Source organism: Hylobates moloch, unplaced genomic scaffold (assembly GCF_009828535.3).
Source record: "Hylobates moloch isolate HMO894 unplaced genomic scaffold, HMol_V3 SCAFFOLD_19, whole genome shotgun sequence".
NCBI lineage: Eukaryota > Metazoa > Chordata > Mammalia > Primates > Hylobatidae > Hylobates > Hylobates moloch.
Window position 1 is genome coordinate 49,251,517 of NW_026652294.1, and position 9,876 is coordinate 49,261,392.

Consider the following 9,876-nt stretch of genomic DNA (forward strand, 5'->3'; position numbering starts at 1 on the left):
TACACACATTGATTGATGTCCCGTGTCTCCCTAAAATGTGTAAAAGCAAGCTGTACCCCAACCACCTTGGGCACACGTGGTCAGGATCTCCTGAGGCTGTGTCATGGGCACATCCTTAACCTTGGCAAAACAAACTTTCTAAATTCACTGAGACCTGTCTCAGATTTTTAGGGTTTACAACCCAGCCTCTGTCCTCAAGGAATATACAATCTAGTGGGGATCCAGACTTGTCTAAGTAAGCAGGCCATTGTAATTACTGCTGTGATTCAACAATGGAGTGCTATGGGAACATATACAGGGGATAGGGTATGGTCAGGGAGGACTTCCTAGAAGAAGTTATTTCCAATCTGAGGGCTGAACGGTAAGTAGGCATTAAACAAGTGAAGGGAAGGAAGGTGTGAACATGGAGAAAGGACTTAAGAAGAGGAGAGGCAGAAGAAATAGTATATGGAGGGTCGGCAAAGTTTTCTACTCAACTTTGTTGTTGTAGCACAAAAGCAGCCACAGATAACCTATCAATGAACGGGGTTGGATGCCAGTAAAACTTAATTTACAAAACAGAGCAGGGCTGAAGATGGCAATCTGTCAACTCTTTGAGATATGGGAAGGCCCAGAGTTGGGAGAGAGCACACTTGAGGGGCTGACGGTCAGTGAATATGGCTGATGTACAGAGGATGAGGTGGGAGCAGGGAGTGATGAATCCGGGGAGCTCAGAGCAAGGCTGCAGGAAGAAGAGCAGAGGAGTCTGGACACTGAGGCCTAAGAGGTTGCTGCTGTAGGCATCTTGGACTAGGATAGCAGTGGGCAGGGGAGCAAAGTGAGGGGTTTGGAGATATTCAGTAAGTGCCAGTGCGGAGGAAGAGAGAGATGAAGCCTAACTCTCTCTCTCTCTCTTTTTTTCATTGAGATGGAGTCTCGCCCTGTTGCCCAGGCTGGAGTGCAGTGGCACGATCTCAGCTCACCACAACCTCCGCCTCCCAGCTTCAAGCCATTCTCCTGCCTCAGCCTCCAGAGTAGCTGGGATTACAGGTGCCTGCCACCATGCCTGGCTAACTTTAGTATTTTTAGTAGAGATGGGGTTTCACCGTGTCGGCCAGGCTGGTTTCAAACTTCTGACCTCAAGTGATCCACCCACCTCGACCTCTAAAAGTGCTGGGATTACAGACGTGAGCCACCGCCCTGGCCAAAGGTTAACTCTCTTTTTTTTTTTATTTGAAATGGAGTCTCGTTCTGTCACCCAGGCTGGAGTGCAATGGCACAATCTCGGCCCACTGCAACCTCTGCCTCCCGGGTTCAAGCATTCTTTTGCCTCAGCTTCCCAAGTCACTGGGATTACAGACGCCCGCCACCACACCTGGCTAATTTTTGCATTTTTTAGTAGAGATGGGGTTTTACCATGTTAATCAGACTGGTCTCGAACTCCTGACTTCAAGTGATCCACCCAGCTCAGCCTCCCAAAATGCTGGGATTACAGGCATGAGCCATCATGCCCAGCCTAACTCTTAAATTCACAGCAGGGAGTAGCTAGATGGTGCTGGCGGAAACAGATTTCAGGTGAGGGTTGTGAGTAGGTAGGTGATGGGATCTATTCCCCAACGTGCTCAGTTCAGTGCCTGCCACACACACTTGGCTACGCACATGCAGATATTTTTGTCAGAAATGTGCCTGGCAGTTCCTATGAAAGGACAATCTATAAATCCGGTGAAAGTCAGGGGAACTGAACATGCAGAGCTAAATACCTTTGTAATAACAATCCTAGGAAATAATTTGCTATCGACAGATTTTCTCTAGCCTATGGGGACTGCAGGCTTTAGTTACTCTGGTTTCCTTTTATTCACAACTAATTTAACAACAGCACAAGGACCCAGTATCTGTTGGTAACAACAGCCAACTTGGTCAGGAAAGACAGCTTTATCAAGGCAGCAAATCTGGTCAACCAGATGGGTTGGCACTTCAGACATCACATGTCCCAGTATACAGGATTTGCTGCTGGCTCAGGGTGAGGGTGGGCGGGCGATATTCCTACAGTCCCTCACCCACAGCCACTCCTGGAGCGGCATCCTGTGTGAGATGAGGGTGCACCGGAGTGGGGTCGGGAGCAGGCTCTGAGCACCCCTTGACACACACCTCGCGGGGCTGAGTGAGCTATAGGCATTGTTGATCTATCAAGCCAGAACCAGGATAGTGTGTGCATTGCAGAAACAACAGAGAGATTCTCGGGATGTGACTATGGGCCTACAGCATTTGTCATCAGTCACTAGTACACTTCGTAGAAGACCTGCCTTAGCACAAATGCTGCTGGAACCATCTGAGGTGCAGCAGGAAGCAGGTGCTCTGTGGTGCCTCCCAGGGTTCCGCCTGCAGCTTCAGACACCTCCGTCAACTCACCTGGATGGTGGCCTCCCTCATCCCCTTCTTGCCCCTTCCAATCTGTTATCCTCCAGGCTGTCTGAGTGACCTTTTTAAAATGTAAATTGGATCATGTCACTCCCCTGCTAAAAGCCTTAAATAGCTTCCCATTGCATTTAGGAGAAAATCCAAACACCACACTATGGCCTACAAGCCTACTGCTCTGGTCCAGTTCTTCCTCTCTGGCCTCTCTCCCCTAGATCCCTCTAGCTCGATCATCATGGCTTTCTCTGGGTCCTCCCAATATCCCAAGCCTCTTCCCACTTTAGGGTCTTTATTGTTCTTTTATTCTAGAAAGCTTTCTGCGTTCTCCACCCCTAATGTAGCTGGCTCCTTCTTGCGTTTCAGATTCCACTTAAAAGTCAGCTCCTCAGAGGGGCCTTAACTGATTATTAGGTGTATTAGTTCATTCTCGCATTGCTATAAAGAACTATCTGAGACTGGGTAATTTATAAAGAAAAAAAGGTTTAATTGGTTCTATGGTTCCACAGGCTGTACAGGAAGCATGACTGGGAAGGCCTCAGGAAACTTACAGTCATGGCAAAAGCAGGAAGAAGAAGCGAAATGAAAGGTGCTACACACTTTTAAACAACCAGATCTCAGGAAGACTCGCTATTATGAGAACAGCAAGGGAGAAATCCGCCCCCATGATCCCATCACCTCCTACCAGGCCTCTCCTCCAACACTGGGGATTACAGTTCATCGTGGAGGAGGACACAAATCTAAACCATATTACCAGGCTGGGTTGGATTTTCCTTTCTTATTCTGGCATAGCGCCATGGTTTTTTTTTTTTTTTTCAAATAAAAAAAGACATGATTTATAAGTTCACAATTATTTATGTGTTTGCTTGTTTATTGTCATCTTCCCTTACTAGACTAAGTTCCTCGGAGGCAAGACCATAATTAATTTGTTCACTACTATATTCCCAGAGATTAGCATAGTACCTGACACGTATGCTCAATAGATGTTTGTTGAGTCAATGAATACATGAGCAAATGAAAATCATTCAACTGATCCATCATTGACGGATCCATTCAAAAGCATATATATATATATATATATATATAGAGAGAGAGAGAGAGAGAGAGAGAGCTGTGTGCAAATATATAATATCTGTTCTAGTTATCTAGTGGCTTAAAATAATTTATTATTATCTCATCATTCTGTGTGTTCAGTCTTCCAAGTTGGGCAGTTTTCTTGTGATATCTCATATGGCTGTGGACAATGGCTGCTGGGGTTTGGGGCTGGAGGCATCTGAAGTGACAGTCGATGCTGGCTGTCAACCAGGAGCACAGCTGGGCTGTCAACTAGAACGCCTACGTATGGACTCTCCGTGTAGCTTGGGCTGTGCACAGGCTGGTGGCTAGGTTCTAGTGGGCATGTCCCAAGAGCAGGAAGTTGTGTGTAGGAGACCCAGACAGAGGCTGCAAGACTTCCTATAATCTAGCCTCAGAAGTCACACAGTGTCATTTAAGCCTTATTCTATTAGTCACAAGTAAGTCACAAGGCAGCCCAGACTCAAAGGGAGGAAGTTTTGAGAGGTGAAGCCAGCTGGACTTCCTGGGCCGAGTGGGGACTTGGAGAACTCTTCTGTCTTACAAGAGGTTTGCAAAATGCACCAATCAGTGCTCTGTAAAAACACACCAATCAGCACTCTGTAGCTAGCTAGAGGTTTGTAAAATGGACCAATCAGCACTCTGTAAAAGGGACCAATCAGCAGGACATGGGCAAAGACAAATAAGGGAATAAAAGCTGGCCACACCCCGCCCAGCCAGCGGACTCAACTGGCTGGGGTTCTCTTCTGCACTGTGGAAGCTTTGTTCTTTTGCTCTTCACAATAAATCTTGCTGCTTCTGCTCACTTTTTGAGTCTGTCCCATCTTTAAGAGCTGTAACACTCACTGTGAAGGTCCACAGCTCCATTCCTGAAGTCAGCGAGACCACGAACCCACCAGAGGGAACCAGCCCTGGGCACAGTTTGGCAGGGCACAAATACTAACACTGGAAGGCGTGGTTCACTGGGGCCCATGATCTTGGACACTAGCTATCAACTATCTCTTAAAGCACGGTTTTGTAGATGGTTCTATTCCTAGTTGAAATTCTTTTGTTTATTTCTTAGGCCAGTGCCCAAACCTTCTATAATTTGTGTCCTTCATTGCAATGACACTCGTGGGTAAAGGTGGAACATGTCTTCTCCAAGTCTTCAGACGGCTGAAATTTAGTTGTTCGATTACCAGTGACTCCAGGGAACTGATCCACATTTTAGATAGTGACTTTTTGTGAGAGGAACAGTGGTGAAACAAGGCCGGTGTGTCTGGTCATCATCCAGGAGCCGTGGCGCTCAGCATTCATTACCGAGAGCAAGTGCCGACCCTGGCCGACACTCACGGCTCTGAAATAACTGGCTTTAAGAGCCAAGCCCGAGAAGAATTTAATTTGGGATAGTTTCAAGGGTAGAAGATGCCAGCCCTGTCTCCGTTTTGCCTTGTAGCTAGTGTTTTTATCCAAATGTGAAAGCTCTCTCTCTCTCTCCACCTCTCCTGCACTCCCACAACCCCACCCCCGCCCCCACCTCTTTCCAAATGTCCTTCCAGCTGCTATTTTCAATTCCGGCCTGAAGGCAAATGTTTCACTGTAGCAGAATTACTGTAAAATTCCTTCCTGTGCTCCCACAGATAATGGAACTCTGGCTCCAAAGAACCTAGGACAATTCCCTAGAGAACTCCAGAAACCTACCACTTCAGAAATCGCCCAAAGGCAATCCCAAAAGACAGATCTAAGGAAGCAGAACTATCATGAAAGGTTATCATCAGAGGGACAGGTCAAACAAGATGATTATTTTTAATGGCACTGGCGGAATCTAGATATGTTGTTTGTTTTTTATGTATCAAGTCAGTTTCAAACCAACAAAGACAACTATGGGGCAGAAAATTATGTATGAAATTGGTTGATGGGCCTGTAAACATACAAACCTGGGATATAAAAAGCACTTCAGTGGGCATTGTATAAACAAGGAGAAAATTGTATCCAAAACCAACCTGCAAAACTGCAGAGGAAGCAGCATCTTTGGAAAACAATGAGTCATAAATCTTTTTTTTCTCCTCTGATGGACAGACAATACAAAATGGGACTAGCATGAATATTGATAAGTGTTTCTACTACACTGCCGTTTCAGCATGTCTCAGGAAGTCCTGGGCATGGTCTGTGTGGAGTTTAAGAAGTAAGGAATCCTCAAATTAAAGACTTCAGGAAATCTGTGTGTTGTCTGGAAGCAGTATTCCTGATTTCCAATTCGGTCCCTTCATAAATCAGCTATTGAAATACACATTTCACAGCAAATTCATTAGTTCAGTACTAAGACAAGTTCAGATGGCCATCTTTATTGGATTCATGGAAAATTATATAAAAGTTTGTTTATTGCATAAGAGAAAAAAATGAGTCCTTTCTAAGAAAAAGAAGCAAGCCAGAATTAATTTCTTTGAGAATCTAGTTATAAAAGCTGATGACAGCCACGTGTTTCCTGCAGAATCTCCCAGGGGTAGATGAGCAGAATGGTAGAGACTTAGGACAGCAGATGCATAGGTGTAGGGTAGATTTGGCCTCAGGTCTTCATCTCTCCTTCTTTCCATATCTCTTGCCACATGACTCCCGCTCATCCCCCAAAAGGGAAGAAGTGCATTTTCCTACCCTTTGACTCTGAATTTGGCTATCTGATTTACTTGAGCCAAAGGAACATTCACATATATAATGCAAATAGAGTCTTAAAAAACATTTGCTCAGTTGAACATGTACCCTTCCACCTCTGCCACTGCAAAGAGAAGAATGTGTCCAGGTTGGCTGGCTGGTCACAGGAGGGGAAGAGAGACACACAGAGTAGAGTTGCCCAGCCAGACTCAGTCTAGAAGAGAACTCCGGCTGACAACAGATGCATGGAGCAAGCCTAGCCTAGATCAGCCAAACCCCAACCAATTCCTAGATGCATGAACTGTAGTAATGAGAGACTATAATGATAGTAGGTGACTATTGTTATACAATAATTAACCAATAGAGGTGTTATGGGATCATGTTGACTCCCCAGATCATTCCACAACCTCAGAATAGCTCTAATATCATAAGGGTTAATAACCACATGAATCTACAGAGACATTAGTGGATATTTGCATTATGGGTCCACCATTCCTATCCAAAAACCACAGAAAGCCTTCTCCATTCTAAGGAAAGATCCTGAGATTTTTTCTGAAAACTCTCACCATGGTTTGAGTTACTCCAGAAGTTAACTCAGATGAGGGCTGAGTGCAGTGGCTCATGCCTGTAATCCCAGCACTTTGGGAGGCTGAGGTGGGTGGACCACTTGAGGTCAGGAGTTCAAGACCAGCCTGCCCAACATGTGAAACCCTGTCTCTATTAAAAATACAAAAATGGGCAGGGCGTGGTGACTCATGCCTGTAATTCTAGCACTTTGGGAGGCCAAGGTGAGCAGATCACAAGGTCAGGAGTTCGAGACCAGCCTGACCAATATGGTGAAACCCCGTCTCTGCTAAAAATACAAAAATTAGCCGGACATGGTAGTGCGCACATGTAGTCCCAGCTACTCAGGAGGCTGAGGCAGGAGAATCGCTTGAACTCAGGAGGCAGATGTTGCAGTGAGCCGAGATTGCACCACTGCACTCCAGCCTGAGTGACAGAGCAAGACTCCATCGCAAAAAAAACAAAAACAAAAATCAGTCATGCATGGTGGCACTTTCCTGTAGTCCCAGCTACTCAGGAGGCTGAGGCAGCAGAATCACTTGAACCTGGGAGGTGGAGGCTGCAGTAAGTCAAGATCACATCATTGCATTCCAGCCTGGGTGACACAGCAAGCCTCTGTCTCAAAAAAAAAAAAAAAAAGAAGAAGTTAACTCAGATGAGGAATCAAATGCAAGTAGTTTAAGTGATGTCAGTATGGAAGCACATGATAGAAGGGAAGGAAAGCAGACGGTACAGGAGGTGTTGCCAAGCTAGCCACAGCTATGGACAACTGGAGATCAATCCCACTGCAGGAGTCTGAGCACCAGTGTGGAATATACTCAGAATAGGCTCCTCCGAGGGATGGGGAGCTCCGGTATTTCTTTACTCCTGCCAGTCATTGACTAAGGGCTGCCCTAAGGGGAACGATCTCTGGGCATTTCCAGGGTGCCACACTAGCAGTGGCCAGAGAGCACCCTCAGGCAGGGAAATGCAGGTTCTTGCAATGGGAAGTCTCACATTCTACAGCAGAAGTGGTAAGGCAAAGGCATATGCGCAGAGCACTGGCAGCACTTGCTACAACCCTGCTCTGGTGTAACCTCAGCTTGGGGAACATGAAATCCTGGCAGCTTGGATGCCAGGCAGGACACGCACATACAGGTCAGATCTTCGCATCAGTGGGATACTATGTGTCCTGACACGAGCCATGAGCTCTTCCATGCCAACTTCCTTTTATACATTTGCACATTTTCCTGTAGCTTCCCCAGTCCTTTCTCATATTCTCATACCACTGTTTATGGTGTCCACCCCACTGGGGTAAAAGTGGGTGACAATACCCATGACTGGCTCTTGTTGCAGCTGCCCACCATCTGACAATTTAGTTCCATCTGGTCTGTGAAGCAAGTAATGCTGTCTGTGGAATTAGAGACACAGGGCCTGCAATCTTACACACAAACACAGGGTCAGGCTTCCCTCTGAAAGGCACAACACCAGTGTGAGAAGTACAGTCAGACCTAACTCCACACAGTAGCTGTGGGTTTAAAAAGCTATGTATTTTCATCAGTGCTCCTCAAACTTTTTCATCAAACTTCCATTCTCAGTGGGAGAAGGTAGATCATGTATTCTTGCTTGTAGCTCAAAGTGGGATTATTTGAGTATAAAAATGTTTTATTCAATATCGACTGTCATGGACATGGAGTTTTTGTCTACCAGGATCCTTTTCTAGAAGGAAAACACAGTCCCCCTCACTGCATCATTGCTGTGGGGCTGTCATTTATAAGGGCTTTGGATCCTTGGTCACAGGGCTGGGCTGTAGATAGGCAAGGTCAATCATGGTACTCCACGGGCACCTGCCTCCAGCAGGGCCAACTGAAGTCTCACTTTATATTATATTATATTATATTATATTATATTATATTATATTATATTATATTATATTATATTATATTAATTTAGAGACAGAGTCTTGCTCTGTGACCCAGAGCATGCGATAGTGGGATCTCAGCTCACTGCAACCTCCATCTCCCAGGTTCAAGCCATTCTCCTGCCTCGCCTCCTGAGTAGCTGGGATTACAGGCACCCGCCACCACGCCTGGCTAATTTTTGTATTTTTAGTAGAGATGAGGTTTCACCATGTTGGCCAGGCCGGTCTCAAACTCCTGACCTCAGGTGATCCACCCACCTCAACCTCCCAAAGTGCTGGGATTACAGGTGTGAGCCACCACACTCAACCTGAAGTCTCTTTTTTATAATTGGTGTATGAATATGAAGAGAAAGAAGTTATTTCTCTTCTGTGGGTGCCTAAGCAAAGAGAATAAGGACTGGAGTTGCCAGCAGTCAGTTTAACTGTAACTTGGAGAAAGCCTCCTCCACACAGAATGAGGCCGAGCAGAACAGAAAGATGGAAAGAGCTACAGCTCTGACAACATCATTGTTGTCCTATATATCTAGATCCTGTATATCCAGCCACACCTGAAGCTTCATAGGCTTCCCAGACAAGTAAACCCCTCCAAAAAGATGGGTGGCAGGGGGTGGTGGGTGGTAGATGCTTAAGTTAATTCATTTGTAATTGGAAGCTTTATAAAGTGGTTGGTAAGGCTGACATTCCAGAAAAAAAGTGCCTTGTTTACCCTGTGGCTTCATATTTCCCCAGCACATATACCCTAGGAAAATATGAGGCTGGATTTAGAATCATGACCTCACATCTTTATTTCAGAGATGCTTTAATTGCACCTTTGACTATTCTTTATATCAGCATAGACTCTGAACACTTTTGGTCTAAATTTCCCTGGCCCCTCCCCAGCCTCCCCACTGTTCCCTGTGGTAGCTAAAGGTCTGCTCCTATCCTCCTTGGGTCCCCTGCTCTCCACCTGACATGACTCTGTGCTCAGGCACCCTTCTTCCCTGCATTCCCACCCCTACCTTGAAAAGTAAAACCCACGAGATATTAGCCACTGAGGAGGGAAGCTTGGAACAGATTTCTGGGGTCAAAACACAGAGGACTATACCAAGGTAGCATGCCATTGCCAGAGTGGACTGGGAAGACTCCCTGCTGTTGAAGCAGTGAGTTTGGCTTTTAGGAACAGAAGGCAAAGGCAGGGTCCCAACCCTAACACAATAACCACAGAACATTCCTCTTTTATTAAGAAACTGTGGGCCAGGAGCAGTGGCTCACACTTGTAATCCTAGCATTTTGGGAGGCCAAGGCAGGTGGATCACCTGAGGTCAGGAGTTCGAGACCAG

The 9,876-nt window shown here is 45.9% G+C and overlaps 1 long non-coding RNA gene across 1 annotated transcript; it reads left to right on the plus strand.

The window, feature by feature from the left end:
• The first annotated feature begins 312 nt into the window (after nt 1-312).
• LOC131382058 (uncharacterized) lies at nt 313-3,244 on the plus strand. The gene is made up of 2 exons (XR_009211211.1): nt 313-361; nt 2,901-3,244. It is a non-coding gene; the product is annotated as an uncharacterized LOC131382058 (long non-coding RNA).
• The last annotated feature ends 6,632 nt before the right edge of the window (nt 3,245-9,876 follow it).